General features: G+C 36.2%; 1 pseudogene; it reads right to left on the bottom strand.

Annotated features, from left to right (window-relative positions):
- The window catches only part of LOC112020163 (spermidine synthase 2-like), a 29,828-nt pseudogene extending 20,151 nt beyond the window's left edge, over nucleotides 1-9,677 (bottom strand).
- Between the last annotated feature and the right edge of the window lie 9,785 nt (nucleotides 9,678-19,462).

The raw sequence follows: 19,462 nt of genomic DNA on the forward strand, positions 1-19,462 counted from the left end.
AAACACTTATAAGAATTTTAAGGGAGTGTTAACTAACCCATATTATCTGGTCCGAGGATTTCAGGAATGATTGGATTTAAGTTTAAACACTTTCCCCGAAACCTTTATGCAATAAATAAACATATTGATCAAAGAAAAAACTCGATTAATAATAATACCTTTTAAGGTTATTTACATTCCAGAGGCGTGACATTACATGACTATCTAAATCTTCCAAAAAATATGTCCCAATGCTAGCCCCTGAGGTAATATGATATGGCCCATCCCAATTGGGTCCTAATTTTTACCAAGCTGGGTTTTTTGCAGTGCCCACAATTTTCCTAAGCACTAGATCACCGGGTGCTAAAGGCCTTAGCCTTACATTGGCATCATAACCCTGCCTGAGCTTTTGTTAGTAATATGCCAATTGGATCATTGCATTTTTCCTCCTTTCCTCAATCAGATCTAAACTCTTTTCTAGCTATTCATTATTGCTAATCGGATTGAATGAACTAGTTCCTAACGTTGGGAACCCAGTCTCCAGAGGGATAACAATTTTAGTCCCATAAGTCATTGAAAAGGGGGTCTCCCCAGTAGACTTACGAGGCTTAGTTCTGTATGTCTAGAGTACATGTGGCAGTTCTTCCACTTATTTGCCCTTTGTGTCATCTAGTCTTTTTTTTTCAGTTCATTTAGTATGATCTTGTTAACAGATTCTGCTTGCCCATTCCCTTGAGGATAAGCAGGAGTAGAATATCTATTTGTAATCCTCAATTCACAGCAATAACTTCTGAATGCTTTGGTATCAAACTAAAGACCGTTGTCCAGAATGAGGGTGTGAGGGATCCTAAACCGAGTGACAATGTTTTTCCAGACAAATTTCTTTGCGTCTACGTCTTTGATATTAGATAGGGGTTCAGCTTCAACTCATTTGGTGAAATAATCTGTGCCGACCAGAAGATACTTCTTGTTTCCTATTAGTTTAGGGAATTGACCTACGATATCTAAGCCCCATTGAGTGAATGGCCATGGGTTGGATAATGGATTAAGGATTCCACCTGGTTGGTATATGTTTAGTGCAAACCATTGACATTGATCACACTTTTTAACATATTCATGGGTCTCCTTTTCCATATTTGGCCACCAATAGCCTTGGGTAATGGCTCTGTGTGGCAAGGATCTACCTCTAGTATGGCTTCCATAGATTCCTTCATGTAACTCCTCGAGGAGTGATTCAGCTGCTTCAGGATGTATGCACAACAAATACGGCCCTGAATAGGGACATTTGTATAATTTCTGGTTCTCGGATAGCCAGAATCTAGTAGCCTTTTTCCGAACTTTGTCATCTTCCAACCTTTCTTCAGGCAAAGTATCCTCCTTCAAGAATTGAATTATAGGGTCCATCCAGTTGGGCTCAACTCTGATTTGATGAACTCGGATTGCCTCTCTTCTTATCTTCGTGGGTTTATGCAAGTTTTCGATGAGGATAACCCAAGGCAGATCCTGTGCCGAGGAGGTTGCGAGCGTGGCCAGAGAATCAGCATGTCCATTACCATTTCTGGGGATGTGTAGCAAGTTAAAAGATTCGAACTCTGATTATAGACATTTAACTTGGCTCAAGTACCCTTGCATTCTTTCATCTTTCGCCTCAAATTCCCCTTCTACTTGACCGACGACTAGTTTTGAGTCCGAGAACATTTCCACTGATTTTCCTCCCATTCTTTGAACCATTACCATTTCCATCAGTAGAGCTTTGTATTCAGCTTTATTATTTGTGGCCGTGAAGTTTAGCCTTACTGACTTTTCAATAACAATCTTCTCTGGGGATATTAACACTAGCCCTACTCCGGAACCTTTTTAATTTGCTACACTGTCGACATACACCTCCCAGAATGAGGGGCTTTTTTGAGAGATCACGCAAACCGATTTTTCATCCATGTTCTATGCTGGTTTTAATTCTTCTAATGAGGGCTTAGTGAACTTAGCTACTAGATCCGCGAGGACCTGTCCCTTTGTGGGCGTACGGGGCATATACTTGATGTCAAAAGCCCCTAGGACAGTGCCCCATTTAGCTATTCTCCCCGTGTAATCAACACTTCTGAGTACGGTTTTAAGCGGGAGTTGGGTAAGAACAACAATTGTATATGCTTGAAAATAATGAGGCAACTTCTGTGCACCAAGCACAACTGCCAGGATGGCTTTCTCTAGTGGCAGATAACGAATCTCGGCCTGATGAAGTGACTTACTCACGTGGTAAACTGACCTTTACACACCACGATCCACTTGTATCAACACCAAACTTACAGCATAAGGAGCCACAGCAATATAAGCAAATAAGACTTCATCTGGCTTAGGGCTAGACATGATTGGTGGCCGAGTTAGATAGTCTTTAAGTTACTAGAAAGCTAAAGCACATTCTTCAGTTCACTCAAATCCTTTCCACTTATTGATCAGTAAGAAGAAAGGTCTACACCTATCTGCTGATCGAGAAATAAATCGGTTCAGAGCGGCAGCCATTCCAGTCAATTTCTGGACCTCTTTGGGATTTTGAGGTGGTTGTAAATTGTTGATGACCTTTATCTGATCAGGGTTGACCTCATTGGGACAGTGCCCCATTTAGCTATTCTCTTCGTGTAATCAACACTTCTAAGTACGGTTTTAAGCGGGAGTTGGGTAAGAACAACAACCATATATGCTTGGAAATAATGAGGCAACTTCTGTGCACCAAGCACAACTGCCAGGATGGCTTTCTCTAGTGGCAAATAACGAATCTCGGCCTGATGCAGTGACTTACTCATATAGTAAACTGACCTTTACACACCACGATCCACTCGTATCAACACCAAACTTACAGCATAAGGAGCCACAGCAATATAGGCAAATAAAACTTCATCTTTCTTATGTCTAGACATGATTGGTGGCCGAGTTAGATAGTCTTTAAGTTGCTGGAAAGCTAAAGCACATTCTTCAGTCCACTCAAATTCTTTCGACTTATTGATCAGTAAGAAGAAAGGTCTACACCTATCTGCTTATCGAGAAATAAATCGGTTCAGAGTGGCAGCCATTCCAGTCAATTTCTGGACCTCTTTGGAATTTTGAGGTGGTTGTAAATTGTTGATGACCTTTATCTGATCGGAGTTGACCTCAATTCCTTTGTGAGTTACCTTGTAACCCAAGAATTTGCCAGATCCCATACCAAACGAGCATTTGGAAGCGTTTAGTTGTAACTTGTATCTTCTAAGAACTTCAAAAATGTTTCCAAGATCCTTCACATGCTCACGAACAACCTTGATTTTCAACACCATGTCGTCTATGTAAACCTCAATATTCTTACCCAACTGCAGCTCAAACATTCTCGTCATCATTCTTTGGTAGGTGGATCCTGCGTTTTTCAAGCCAAATGACATTACTTTGTAGTGGTAGTTTCCAATAGGGGTGACTAAAGTAGTCTTTTCCTGATCATCCAGGGCTAAAGGTATCTTGTGATAACCTTGAAAAGCATCCAGAAAACTCATCCGAGGATGGCCAACAGTGGCATCTACTAGCTGGTCTATTTTAGGCATAGAGAATGGATCCTTAGGGCAAGCCTTATTTAAGTCCGTGAAGTCTACGCACACTCGCCATTTCCCATTCTTTTTCTTCACCACCACAGTATTCGCTAACCACTTAGGGTAAAAAAATTCTTTAATAGCTCCAGCTTATTTGAGCTTTGTTACTTCCTCTTGCACTGCATTAGCGTGTTCCTTGGATGGGCGTCGAGGAGGCTGTTTCTTAGGGGTGATCAATGGGTTGACCTTCAAGTGGTGACATATGAATTTTGGATCCACCCCCAAGGCTTCATAAGCATTCCAGGCGAATACATTGATGTTTCTTTTAAGGAATTCTATCAGCTCTTGCTTCTCTTGAAGAGGTAACTGAGATCCAACTTGAAAAAACTTCTTTAGATCGTCTCCAACAGCGACTTTTATCAAATATTCACACCTCGCACCCTCAGCTGAATTATCAATGGGCAATGCCAGAGGTTTTAACTGCTATAAATCCTTTCCTGCTTGGGCTGAAGACTTAGCCTCGGGCTTATGTCGAATTGTAGCCACTAAGCATTGTCTAGCCATAGAATGATCTCCCAAAATTTCATTAACCTAGCCTTTAGATGGATACTTAACTTTTTGATGCAAAGTAGAAGAAACAGCCCCTAGCGTATGAAGCTAGGGTCTAGCCATGATTGCAGTATAAGGTGAATATGCAACTATGACAATGAAATTTACCTCTACCACTTTGGACTAGTCTGTACAGGTAGTCGTATTTGACCTTTCAGGATAACAACTTTTCCGTCGAAACTTACCAAGAGGGAACCATAGGGTGTTAAGTCATTATGTTTTAAGTTTATCCCCTTATAGAGATCATGGTACATTATCTCGGCTTTATTGCCTTGGTCCACCATTACCCTCTTCATATCATACCCTCCAATTCTGAGGGTGATTACTAAAGCGTTGTCATGGGGTTGAATGGTTCTAATCTTATCTTCATCCGAGAAACCTAGAACTGGTGGAATATCCGTTTTAGCCTTCTTCGAATCTTGATTAACGTCTCCTATGAGTAGACGGGCTACGGACATTACCCTGGATGGGTAGGATCTTGTTCTCCCAAGTGTAGTGAAGATGACATTGATAGTTCCTAATGGGGGTCTTGAAGAAACATATCTTCAGGATTCTGAGCTTGCTTGATTCCCTTGACTACTGGAATGATGCAGGAGTTGTTTTAACTTACCCTTGTGGACAAGCTGTTCCAAGTGATCCTAGAGACTCCTACAATCTTTTGTGGTATGCCCATGATCTTGGTGATACTGGCAGTAGAGGTTAGGATTACGTCTTTTGGGATTTCCCACCATCTTGTTTGGTCGTTTGAAGAATGATTCATTTTTAATTTTCTCCAAAACTTGATGCATTGGCTCTCGAAATACTGCGTTGATTGCTTGAGGATTCGCCGATCCTGACTGTCCAACGAAATCTCTCCGTGATCTATTGTTACTGTAACGATCCGACCTGAAATCCCTCCTTTCTTGAGGGATAACTTTATCCTTCCTTTTTCCTTGCTGTTGATCCTCTTCAACTCTTTTATACTTATCAATCCTGTCCATCAGTTGACGCACACTGGTGACAGGTTTTCTTGTAAGAGATTTCCTCAAACCATGGTCAGTGGGGAGGCCGAGCTTAAATGTATTGAGAGCCAATTCGTCAAAATCACCTTCCATCTCATTAAACATCTCCCAGTACCTATCTGAATACGTTTTCAGGGTCTCACCTTCTTGCATGTTCAAGGATAGCAAGGAAGCTAAGGGCCGAGCAACTCTTCGACAGGTGACAAAACGGGAACTAAATGCTTGAGTGAGTTCTTTGAAGGAGCTAATAGAATTTGCTTTCAGGCTATCAAACCATCTCATTGCAACTGGTCCTAGGCTGGAGGGGAAAACTTTACACATTAAAGCTTCATCCTTGGAATGGATAGTCATCCTTTGGTTAAAATGGCTCACGTGTTCCACAGGGTTTGTTCGACCATTATAGATAGTGAATGTTGGCTGATGAAAATGACGAGGAAGTCTTGCCTCTTCAATCCTACATGTGAAAGGCGATCTGGAGATTTGGTTTAAGGCTTTGCTCATAGCGTCGTTCCCTACGCCTCCACGTGATGGGCTTCGAGGTTGCCGTTTACGATAATGTTCTTCTTCATAGGAAAAGGATTCACTAATTGGTGTTTGAAACATCCGTCTATAAGTAACATCTTGCTCGTCATCAGAATTGTCATCAGAGTTTGAAGGAGTCCGCTTCCTCTTTGCATGGCGTAACTCCCTTTTTAACCGGTCAATCTCCGGTTGCATGTTCTTTTTATTCTCTACATGAGACATATAACTTCCACCTCGTGGTTGGTTTCAGTTAGTATATGTGGTATGTACACTACCTTCACGACCACCTTTCTGCTCTAGGTTGAGAAAAGGATCAACGTGTTGGGATGCCCTGGATTCTGCCGGCTGTTGACCTGGTTCTGCCATGATTAACCGTTGCTCTCACTTGTACTCAAACTCTTCCCACAGACGGCGCCAATTGTAGGGTCAAAATTTGTAGCCCAAGCCCAAAAGATGTGGGATATGAGCCCAATACAATGAATTTGTAGAGAGTGGGTGAAAGAGCTGGGCTCTTTGTGAATTAAACAACGGTTAATAAAGATTTAAAAGACAAGCAATCACAAAAATACACTTGAAACTTGAATAAACTGATGTCCGAAGAGATAAACTATTGTTTAAAAAGCTAATACAATTCTTAGAGTTAAAGTAAATCTTCCTACTTTTTCCCTTTCTCTCTTTTTCAACCCCCCCTTATTAGAGGTCTTTTACATTTATATAGTTTTCTTTCAAACCATCTTGATCGTACACTTGTTTTTCATCTAAACATTCACTTGAGTATATGTCCCATCAGATATCTTCTATGGTTCTCTATGAGTGGTGGCAGCTGAGACTGTACTGTTCAGGGGTTTTCTCCACATAAATGTGGCCAGAAAGGTTGCTGCAGTGCATTTAATGTGGTGGTAGCAGCTTTTTCTTTAGATATTTCTCTATTCTTATCATCTTTATACGTACTTGAAGTTCATACTTATCGTTGGAACTTCCTGGAAGGTCACCCAAACCGCCTAGGTGTTTGCTTGACTGATATTCCTTATATCGGAGAAGGATACACTCTTTGGACTATATTACTCTATCTTTTCCTTACGTAATTCTCCACTTCGGGGATTTTCTCAATCATTTATTCCTCCTCGGACGTACCCACATCTTCAAATAGGCCCCAAGGCCTAATATATGAATTTAAGGCCCAATATATGAATTTGGGCTTTTATCCCCACAACAAGTACCTAAAATAGAAAAAGATCCATTTGTTAAGAAGAGCTAAAATGAAACCTAACAAAATGTTTGTTATTTATTAGTAGATTTTATTAAATACCATCTTGGCAATTTACCCTAAGTGCCAGTTCGGTCTTGAAATCTTTAGCGTGCGTTTGGATTGGGTGTTTTGCCCAATCCGTGCGTTTTGCGTTTTTTTAGTGGGTTCCATGGGTATTGTTCACACATCACTAAACTCAGCAAAACACAAATTTTTAGGTAAATTTGGGTCCCACAGCACTATTCACACTTTTAAAAATTATTTTGCTATAGTGTTTTTAGTTTTCAGCAAATAAGCAGTATCCAAACACACCCTTAATTTGAACAATTAACCTTTGCACATTAAGTGTTAAGGATGCAATTGAAGAAGAACTAGTTTTCTAGTTGAATTTGAGACCAGCTGGTCCTCCAGGAGAGTAGAGAAGGAAAACAGAGAAGAAAGAGTACTTAAATGAACAATTTTCTTATTATCCCCTTCTTTACACATCAAATTCCCTTTATACAATCCCCTTCCCTTGCACAGCTATTACTAATGACTAAACAACCAATTCCAACTAACTTCTAACTGCCTTGCCACTTTGTCACTAACTACCTTGCCACCCTGTCACTAACTAACTTTTATACAACAGCCTAATATCTCTATTACACTACATCATACTAACACTAATACAATATCAACATTGATACAATGGCACTACAAGACTCAATCAATCATACCATATAATATTGCATTACAATGTACAAGAGTATCTCTAACATTAAGATTGTAGTAGATTAACCGATCTATTAATACTAATATTCATGTGGCATAAACTATGTGTTTAGATTAATTTGTAAGTTCTTAACTAATAAATACTAGTAAATGTTTGATTTATCACAAACCTAATGTATACGGAGTTAATTGTTCAAATCTAGAGCTAAAGAACAAATTGATAATTACAGTAAAGTCCAAATTAAGGTGGTATTTCATATTTGTAAAAATTCTTTATTATTATTATTATAAGTTCGAATTTGGTAAGGATGGGGTGTAAAATATATGATTTAGAGTCTTCGATAGTTAAATAAGAGATTTAGGGTTCAATTCCCGCCTATACCAAAAATCGATTGGTGTCTTGGTTTGATGATAAAAAACTATTATCAGGAATGGATGCCATAAGTTAAAATTTTTTAAAAATAAATAAATAGAGATTGCCATAGGGGTGTCTAGACCCGAACGGAGCCCGAAAACCCGACCAAACCGCCCGACGTCAACCTAATTCCAGCCTGCATTGAAGCTCTAGTCAATCGACGATAGGTATCTGATTCCAAGAACCGACCTTGGCAGGTCGAGTGGCGAGTTTCCTTCTCCAAAACCCAAGTCACTCTTTATAAGAAATCCTGCCAAATTCAATAAGATCAAGCTAGATTGTGCGAGATCTTGACTGGGATTTAGCCAAATTTGGCCAAATTCTAGCAAATTTTAGCGAAAATTTGCAGATTATGGCAAAAATTTGAAAATTCCGGAGAAAATTTGCATAAACTTCACCACCAAACACCAACCGAACTTGAAACCGACTTGACCAATTGATGTTGGTGGTCGGTTTTGGGTCCTTTAGCCTTCTACCCAACGCCCGCGGGTCGGGTTCAAAATTGAACTGGCCTGACCCGTGGACAGGCCTAAATTGCCACATCAACTCTTTACTTAAAATTTAATACACCCTACCACACATAATAATATCTCAATAAACTTATAGTTAAGTTGGATTTTCAAATAGGTATTAGAGTTGATTAAAAGTGGTTATGTCTATTATTTAATATGTAATATGATGATGTGATATGTTGATATTGGAGGGATAAAGCTTGGGTTTTACACTACATCCTTACAAAATTTAATCTCTATTATTATTATTACTTAATTTATTTACTTACTTAGAAAAATAAATATATTATATTATATTATTATTTTTGTTGGCTTAGAATAACAAGCACCTGAAATACAAAAAGCTCCTAATATTTTGACTTTCCATGGAAGAGGATCTTTTCCGTCTCATATTATTGGGCCTGCCCTGTATATTATCATAGTGAAACGGAAACGACAAAGGTTAACCTAATTTTTAGAAAACAAGAAATTAATAATTAAGATTAACCATAATATAATGGATATGCTATATTTTTATTGGTTTTTATAAATATAAAATTGCCACGTACTAATCAAACAACATGAGGGAAGAAATTTTTCCCTTCTATTAATTCCATTTCCTATTCTCTTCTCCGCCTTTCATTTTGTAAAAACGTAGTGTAAATAAAATGACTTGTCACCCACACAAACACCAGTTCCTTAGAGACTCCTTGAGACCATTTGGTCAAGATAACTGTGCTCACTATTTGAAAATAAATTTACCTTCCCTAAAATATAAATAATGATAACAATAATATTACAATATGAAAACATATCTGATTTTTAAGAGGACTATTATTATTATTATTATTATTATTATTATTATTAAAAAACATTTTCAAAAGAAATTAAGAGCATGCAAGTTCAAGGAATAGCATCTATACCTGGATATGCCTTGGCAACATCAACATACCATCCTTGAAATGCAGTAGATACACCATTACCATTTGAGGATAAAAATGTGGTCCTATTGTTGTTGTTATGGCTAAGTCTAACAATTACTTCATCTTTCACATGTTCATGCTTTTGTAGCAGCATGGTGGCACAATATTTGTCGGCGGCAACAGTTCTAGAAGCTGCAACACCATTACTGCCATTGTTCTCTTTCTCCATGAATTGGATCTCCTGGGGTCTTTGCAGTTTTTAATTACAGAGAGATACTTGAGATGCAAGACAACAAGTGCATGGGGACATTTAAATTGGGCAATAATCGTTTGTTTTTAGAGGCTCAAAATGGTGCACCTCATTTCGCTGCCCATTGTTGTCTGACTAGTACATGCTTGGTGCATTCTATAATTGATTATTGCACATGTCTCTATTTTTTTTAACATTTTCCATGTATAGACCCAACTTCTTGGGACAAGTTGCCAAGTTGGTACAATATCCAGCTCTCTAGAGCTCGTTTTTGTTCACAGAGGTCTCTTTCAGCTAAGTTGTCATTGTGTGGTTGATCTATTTTGCTTCTAATTAAGAGACTTTGGGAAATAATTTTATTTCTATTTTTTATTTTTATAGATTTTTTATGTTTCTATATTCAATCATTTTTTCAATAGAAACTATTAAAATTATGGGTTTTAGTTAAGTATTCACAGCTCATCTGACACATCAATCAGTGTTCTCAAATAAAAGTACAGAATTTAAATATCTTTTTCTCATTATTATAACCATTGAATTATTAAACTTTTTTAGATATAATATAATGGATTGATGGAGTCTAGAGAGTAAATATCACCTTTTCATATATAATATAATGGATTGATGAAGTCTAAAGTGTAAGAGGCTGTTTGGATCAGTGGATTTTTGAATCATATCACTCAGTTCTCATAATTGAGTTCTCAAAACATGTGGGTCTCACAATTTTTTTTTTGTTTGGCTTGGTTTTCAACACTTGTTTCCATCACTCAAAACTAAAAAAATTGACTTAGAGTGATGAAAATAGGAAATAGCAAGGGCTATAGCTTGTGTGTTGTCAAGTCAGACCCACTCATTACCAATGGCATTTTCTTCTTCTTTTTTCCTTTTCTTTCTTTCTTTCTTTCTTCAGACCCACTCCAACGTTGTTGTTGTTGTTGGTTTTTTTTTTTTTTGTTCTTCTTCTTCTTTCTTTTTCTTTCTTTCTTTCTTCTTTAGACCCACTCCACCATTTTCATACTTGCATAAATTTATACTCATAAACAAAAACTCACACCTCATTATTGAGATTTTGGTTTTCGATCTAAGGATTCTTGGATTTGAGTTTTTTGTGTTTGTGGGTTTGGATTTGGCAATTCGGATCACCAATATAAAAGATTTTATGTTGGTGGGTTTGGGTTTTCTGTGTTTGTGGTTATGGTTTGAAACTTGGGCTCCGATCTAAGGATCTGGGTTTGGGTTTTTTGTTGTGGTTGTGGTGGTTTGAGGCTTGGCCTGTGGTGGAGCTTGTTCAGTTGGATTTTTTGGTGGAGGTTGTGGTTTTGGTTGAGGGCTGTTGGTGGGTTTGAATTTTTGATTCATTCAGATTTTTTGGTGGAGGTTGTGGTTGTGTTGAGGGCTGTTGGTGGTGGAGGTTGTGGTTGTGGATTTCTGGGTTTGCCGTTGGTGGTGATGGAGCTTGGTTGATGGTGGTGGATTTTGGGTTTGCCGTTGGTGGTGGTGGAGCTGGGTTTCGGTGTAGTTGGGTTTGAAGAGCAGAAAAGAAAAGGGACGTGGGTAGCAACCATAATTTTCTGTGTAGTGTCAGTGGGTAGGTCCATCATTTTGGCAAAAAGTTGAGTTAAAAACTGAGATATATGATTGAGTTTTGTGACCAAACAAAAGTGTTGGGTTTTTTGAGTGACAGTGGGGTTTGGGTTATGAGTTATGGGTTTTGAGTTTGAGTTATGAAAACTAAGTGCTGAGTTATGAAAACTAAGTGAGCCCTAAACATCCCCCCCCCCCCCCCCCCTCTTTTAATGAACAAATTGGGAAAGCTAGCCCAATAACCATATTTGTTTGGTGATTAAGTTTAAATGTGGTAAGGCTTTTTAATATCTACAATCTATCATATATTATACAAGAGTGATGCTACAGTTATTATGGTTTTTGTTAAGTTATGGTTTTTCATGTAACATTTATACTGGCTTTATTCAATGAGAAAAAGTGTTGTAATTTTATTAATTTATTTCTTTGTATTTTGTGTGATTTAATTGTAATGAGTTTAGTCTTAAGTGGTGAAGATTTGATCAAGATAGTTGAACGACACATGAGGAGCACATGCTGCAAGCTGAAGAGTCAGTGAATCTCGTGACTAGGCCAACTCACGAGATGACACATGAGATGCACTGATAGCTGAGATTTTAAGTGTGACTTTTATACCCTTAATCCTTACTATATATACCCTCATTAGCCATAAAATTGTAAGGAGGCTATTCAGATGAAAACCCTATAGAGAAGTTTTTACAACACACACCATTTTAGAGAGAGCTATTCATCCTTAAGTGAGAATTTCCTTGTAGTCTCTTCTCCTCCCCTCTCCTATTGTTAACCATTGAGATGAGATTCGTAACCAAACACAATCCATAGATATTTAGAGTGTAGAGAGTGTTTTGGAGCTTAGGAAGCATTGGGTCTTTGCCAAAATAAGCCGGTGAGGCTTGGCAGTGCAATCGGGCGGTATTGCAAGATTCGGGAAGCTAGAGAAGACAAAATTTTGAGAAGTCCGTTGGTAGCTGGAACTTGGAAGGCTCAAGTACTTTGGGTAGATTAGGCTTGAAGAGTCTTTTTGGTAGCATTGTACTCCAACTTATTCACTAGTGAATCATTTCGGCTTGGAGGGCCGTGGAGAGGTTTTTACGTCGAGTTTTTTGGTTTTCCTCTTCGATAACACATTGCGGTGTTAGCTTAGGGCTGCTATTCTTTTCCCTACTGCCCTTTACATATTTGCCTTGCACTTATATGTTCATCCATGCAATTGTTGATGGCTTTGATTAATTAATTTTCTAATCACGTATATTCTGCATTAAGTGTGTTTAGATTAAAATTAATCAAGCCGTAATTAAGAATTAGGGGTCTTAACAAGCGCTAGTAGTTTTGCACTATCGAGCTTTCGGTTTTACTAGCTAATAAAGCTTAATGAGTCATCAATCATTAAAAAACAAAACATTCATTTATTATGTGGTTGAAGCCCAACTATAATATTCATTGTATATTAGATTGTAAACTTTATATAGTAAAATTTGTAGTGCATTTTGCATTTTTATTATATAAAACCGAATATGTTTCACTTTTAGCTGACTTTATGATATTTTGCCACATAACCTTTTGAAACTTCACAATTTTGCACGTCAATATTCAAATATATATTTCTTAATTGAGTTTAGATTCTATTCTATATTTAAAATCTAAATTAGAATTTTACTAAATCATGTTTTCTTTAAATAAAATAATATGTATAGTGTAGTTGCTAATAATTTTGTAATTCAACTAGCACCTTATAGTATTTTCAATGGAGACGTTGAAGGTTCAAGTTTTTTCACCTCTAATTATGGGTCTCCCAGCCTCCTAGGTGGGTTCCCTTTTATAGATCTAAGGCCGCTTTGCTATTTTTAGCATTTCATTCATTGGAGCTGATTGTTTGATTTTATGTTTCTTATTTATGCACTAAGTGTGTTTGTTATAGGGCTATTTTTGTATTGGCTTTAATTTCTAAATGGTTGCATTTTGGTCTTTTTGATGGAGATAACCCCTCCATGTTTTTGTTCTTTGGTGTTAAGTTATGGTTTTTCACATAACATTTGTGTTGGCTTTATTTCATGGCAAAAAGTGTTGTATTTGCACTAATTTATTTCTTTGTATCTTGTGGGATTTATTTGAAATGAGTTTAGTATTAAGTTGGTGAAGATTGCTTAAGAAGTTGATCTCGCGACTTGTCTCGCGAGTGGTGCAATCTACGAAAGTCACATGAGAAGCACATGCTAGAAGCTAAAGAGTCAAGTGCTAGGTTACATTTCGTGAGTCACTTCGCAACTCAAGCCAAGTCACAAGTGACCTGCGAAACTCTCTGCCTGGATGATTTTAAGTGTGACTCTTATATCCTTCACCCATACTATATATACCCTCATTATTCACAAAGTGTTAGGACGCTATTCAGAAGAAAACCCTAGAGAGGTTTCTACAACACACCCACCATTGTAAGAGAGAGTTACTCATCCTCAATAGAGAAATCCTTATAGTCTCTTCTCCTTTCACTCTCCCATTATTATATATTGAGAGGAAATTTGTACCCAAACACAACTTATACCTATTCAGAGTGTAGAGAGTGTTTTGGAGCTTAGGAAGCATTTGAGATTTGCCAAAAGAAACCAATGAGGCTTGGCAGATGCAATTGAGCAGTATTTCGGGATCCGGATAACTAGTGAAGACAAGATTTCGAGAAGTCCGTTGGTAGCTGGAGCTTGGAGAGCTCAAGTACATTGGACAGATTAGGCTTGGAGGGTCTTTTTGATATTCATGTACTCCAACTTATTCACTAGTGGATTGATTTCGACTTGGAGGTTCGCAGAGAGATTTTTCATCGAGTACTTCCGTTTCCTCTTTGATAACACGTCTTGGTGTTATCTTGTGTTTGCATCTCTCTTCTCTTACTCTTTAAGCTTTACTTTTATTGTTTATTGTATTTGCTTATGCCTTAGAGAGTTGTTTTAGTTTCATTGTGTATCATTTACTCTTGTTCCGCACTTAGATAAATTAGAGTAAAGGCAATTAAGCTGTATTTTAAAATTGGGAGTCTAGACAAGCTTTTAGTGTTTCACACTAATTGAGCTTTCATTTGATTTTTATTCCCAAGTTATACATGCGTTATACTTCTTATTTAATAAAATTCTACTGACTTTTCTCAAAAAGAGGAGAGGGGGATCGGGTTTGAACCCACGACAATGAAGAGAGGGTAAGGGACAAAACATGTCTACAATAATTTAATAACATGTTGTAATACATGCATGTTCTTCTTAAAACATGTGAGTATTACATGGCAGTGAAATATTGACTAAGAGCATTAGCATCAACCGATCTATCTCAAATGCCATTTTCACACATTAAAACTTACTTTATCTATTTTAACACATTATTTTACAAAACACCCTGCATCATATCTTCTATTTTAACATTCAATATATTAAAATAATATATTCAACCAATTAAAAATTCATTTTCCACTACAACCCATAAACCCAATAAAAAATTATTTCAACAACCCAAATTCACCCCTAAGTTCGGCCACCAAATCCACCCATAACTTAACAATCGGCCACCATGACCACAACCAAAACCCATAAAAATCCAACCAAATTTGCAACAAAAATCATTTGAAAAACCAACCACAATTACAAAAAAAAAGCGTTGGAGGAAAGTAAATAAGTCCACCACCATCGGAGGAACAAAAGAAAAAAAAATACAGCACCATCAACACCTAAAACTCACCACAACTAGAGGAAAAAAAATCGGTTGGCCCACAACCCACCAACTAGACACTCAGATTGGCGAGGGGCGAGGGGTGAGATGGCGAGGCAACAATGGTGGTGGTGGCGAGGTGTTGCAAGTTCATTTGTGTGTGTGTGTGTGAGAGAGAGAGAGAGAGAGAGAGAGAGAGAGAGAGAGAGAGAGAGAGATGGTAATCGAGATTCGGATAGCGGTGTGAGATCAGTAGCTTGTGAGGTCGGCGGTGGTGAGGGAGGAAATGAGTGAGAGAGGAAGTGGGTATGAGAGAGAGAGGGAGAATCGGCTTTATACAAAAGGAAGAATAAAAAAAAAAAGTAAATTTTTTTTAGCATTTCATCCATACCATTCCAAATTTGGAACTGTTCATCCATGCTAAAGTTTTTAACATTTAGAATATTTGATGTGAGATTTTTTTTGCTGTTTGGTGTGCCAAATGTCAAATATTTGGTATTTGACATACATGATGTGAATACTCTAACCAAACAATTATAAATAATTATAACAAAAGAAGGATTAATAGAAGCATCATAATAGGTAATGTATTATAAATCAGGTTTAAAACATTAGTATTACTATTTTTGTGTGTGTTTTAATAAATATTACTGTTTACTCAAAAGAAGAAGAAGAAGAAGAAGCATCATAATAAATGTCCCAAAAAAATAAGGGTAAGAGAGACATATTTATGTCCTATCATAATTGATAATAACTATAGAAGCATAAGTATAAATAGGAGTTTCACTTGAGAAAGAGGGATGATCACCAAACAATACACAAAAATTCTGATTATTTACTCTTAAAATTTAGTTTACATTAAACATTGATTCTAGTTGTTCCATCACATTAATGCAAGTTTATTTCCAATATTTTAATTTTCTATTTAGCTTAGTTTCGATTGGTTTAATTTAAACACGATTTACTTTATTGTCATCAATTGTATTATTTTAATTACGCATATAATTACTTTTAAATTCACATCCAATTTATTTTTGCGTAGTTAAACATTGGCTTAAGTCTTCTTTGTTGAGACAATACTGTACTCTCAATCGTCAAATTTTTTTTTTTACTCTTACGGAAAAAATCCTCATTCTCACAAAAGGTATGGGCCCTACCATGAGTCCCACACTTATGAGAGGAGGAAAATTTCTTTCCGTAAAAGTGAATAGTTTCTCCTCAATTGCCTCATAGAGATTAGAGGATGCTTTACCCATTAAGCTGAGAGGAGGAAAAACTCTTTCTCCTCAATCGCCTCATAGAGGATGCTTTACCCATTAAGCTTGAGTCAAACAGTTTAACTCCATGGTTTACCTAATCCATCATAATTATTATTGGTTCTCCATATTTATGATCTTTGTTAACCCCATGGTTTATTTTATTTTATTTTTTGGATGAAATGAATGATTTTATTGCAACCAGAACATATTAAAAGACAGAAAGGCAAGCTGCCTCCCTCCTGATAACAGAAACAAAATAGGGGGCTATTGCCAATATCAAAAGAACCAAAATATGCTACTATTCATGTACCATTTAGCAAGGATGTGAGCAGTCTCGTTTCCAGGACACACATGGGCTACGTTGCTTAAACTCAACCATATATACGTTCATGGTTTCAAGGACACGTCTGGGCATGGACACAGTTGCTTAAACTCAACCCCACACATGCGCATATATATTTAAACAATGTTACACCTTCAACATATTTTTATTGGATGAGAATTTTAACAAATTCATTGTTAAATTATATTATTTTCATATATTCTTTGTGTTTGAAAAATTTTAAATCAATCAAAGATCAATAACTAAGCTATCAATAAAATATTTAAATTTCCAAGGTTTTTTTTTTTTTTTTTTTAAATACAAAATAGAATTATACTCTAGCATAATCTAAGTGTATATATGTGTGAAGCTCCCTCTTGGAGACTTGAACCCCGGCCCTTACTCCTCACACTCGACAAACACTTATACTTGTTGAGTGACTACCGCACTACAGGTGTGCGGTGGTTAAAGTTAAAGTTTTTGAATTTTAAAAGTATGCATCAAAGATGAATTTATAAATTAAATAGTAAATAGAGTCTAATTCTAGAATATAGAGCTTCATATATAAACTCAGTTCATAATAAAAACCTATAAATAATTAACATAATAATAAAATTTCATATTTAGCTTCGTATACAAGCACCATCATATTATGTTAAACTTTTCCATGCATTGCATAGATTACTTACTTTCTTTATTATCAATTATTATATATAGTATCAAACTACTTAACTGAGTTCTATGATTTTCCTTCTATAAATGCCAATATATAAAGATAAAAAAAAAAAAAAAGCCAATATATTTGATATGTTCCAATTAGTTCAATTGCTAATAAAGCTTATTATTGTTAAATAAAAAACATGGATTCAAACTCCGCCCACATAAAAAAGTAATAAGTGTCTTATATAAATGATAAAAACAATTATTGTAGAGTAGAGATATACTATAGATTCAAAATCTTATCGTATCTTAAAAAGAAAAAGAAAAAAACTTTCTGGGCCCGTTTCAACTAATCACCATAAATTTGGACACTTAATGCTATGTTGTGTGGGTCAGATCTAGCTTGTAAACCTCTATTATAACATGGTCTATAGTTATACACAACTATGACACACTTAATGGGCCCAAAATGTAGACCTATTTTGTAATTCCTTCTCCTTCAGAACATAATTCAGTACTGCTACTAACCAACAACTACCAGAGTAAGTTTACGACAATTTTTTTTGTTTTTTGTTTTTTAGTTACCGGCAAGAATTAAAGTCCAGATTTCACATAATTTGTCTAGATGAGAAATTATTGCTTTGGTTAACATTATCATTGTGTTTTTTACCTTTTGGCAGCATAACATTATGATTGTAACCATAGAAGAATCTATTTAAATGGTGATTGGGTTGGTCTAAATTTCCTTTTTCTCAATCAATGTTTGAATGCAATGACGTATCAACCTCATGATTCACAAGTTATTATTTCAGCCAAATAATATAAACACAAAAATAGATTCGTAAGTTGGTAGGATTTGTAAGCGCAAGGAAATAGTTGAATCTGTTCAGTAAAGCACTTGATGTAATCTAAAATTAAGATATCAATCTCATTCCTTTTCTTTGGGTTGGAAGTAAACCTTCATTGTTTATGCATAACAAGATATCTTACAACTCTCCTCAACATGTGATTCAATTCCATCTAACATCAAAAGTTTTGGATGTAATCTAATTTTAGAAGTATGGATACTCCAAAATCTCTGATGTGTCTTTATTTAAAATGCATCAAATATAGACATGTTGAGAACAATATTACACCATGTAACAAGAGATAAAAAATATATAATCTTGTTCATTTAAACAAAAATTCCTTTTGTTAAAGATTTTGATACTTATTATTTATTTTGAAATTTTAAAATAAACATAAAATATCTAAAAATAGTTAAAATACATCTAAAGATTAAAAGATATAGTATATATAAATTGATTAATTGTCATATTTCCACTAGGTTGTGACATAATTTTTTTTGAAAATTTTTGTATCGCCACATCATGTCGTGTCCATGCTTCTTAGAGTATTTACAAAACATTTTGGAAGATAGATAATGAATGCCACGACCCTTTGCTAGCTTTGATACTAGCCCTATCACGATTCTATGTCCTCCCACAATAAACACCACAATTTTGCCAGTATTGGTACCAGTACTACCACCAACATCATCACCATTTTTATTAGGACAACTTCTGCAACAAACAAATGGTATGATTAGCCTTACCACTTCACCATATATTCTTAAAACGATCACAACCACACCATATCACCACTATATATTGTTGCTTACTGTCCTTTTGTGATGAGTATGACTTATCTACTACAAATCACATGTTTCCTATCTGTATGGGGGTCATACTCAAGAGACACTTGAGAGACACAATGGACCCTGTGAATTGAAACGTGGTTCCAAAATTTGATCACGTTCATGGCATCAAATTGGATTCTGGAAATTTTTTTTTCTTAGATTCTTCCTTTGTGATAATTGATGAAATCCAATAATTAATGGTCCCATATTAATTGTTTTGACTCCTAATAGAAAGAGCCAAGTTTCAAGTTAGGTACTCTACAAACCAAAATAGTCTTCACTAAGTCATAATCTGATAACAGGGCATTCAATCATTTGGTGATTCATGCTTCATGAGGGACATAAGCACTACCTCTATGGAGTATCTGCTCCCAATATCTTGTCGGCTGAATCACATATGAATTAGATGTTCACATCCAACTATCCAAGAGTCTCACATTTTATCATCTAAAGTACATATATTTTGACATATTCAACGCGTGGTCCTTCTATGGTACCTCTAAAGTAAGTAAGGTATCTACGGACTACGGTAACACTCAAAATATTGAGACAAAACTGCCCTTTGCCCTTTTTG

This window comes from Quercus suber, unplaced genomic scaffold (genome assembly GCF_002906115.3).
Source record: "Quercus suber isolate HL8 unplaced genomic scaffold, Cork oak 2.0 scaffold_1, whole genome shotgun sequence".
NCBI lineage: Eukaryota > Viridiplantae > Streptophyta > Magnoliopsida > Fagales > Fagaceae > Quercus > Quercus suber.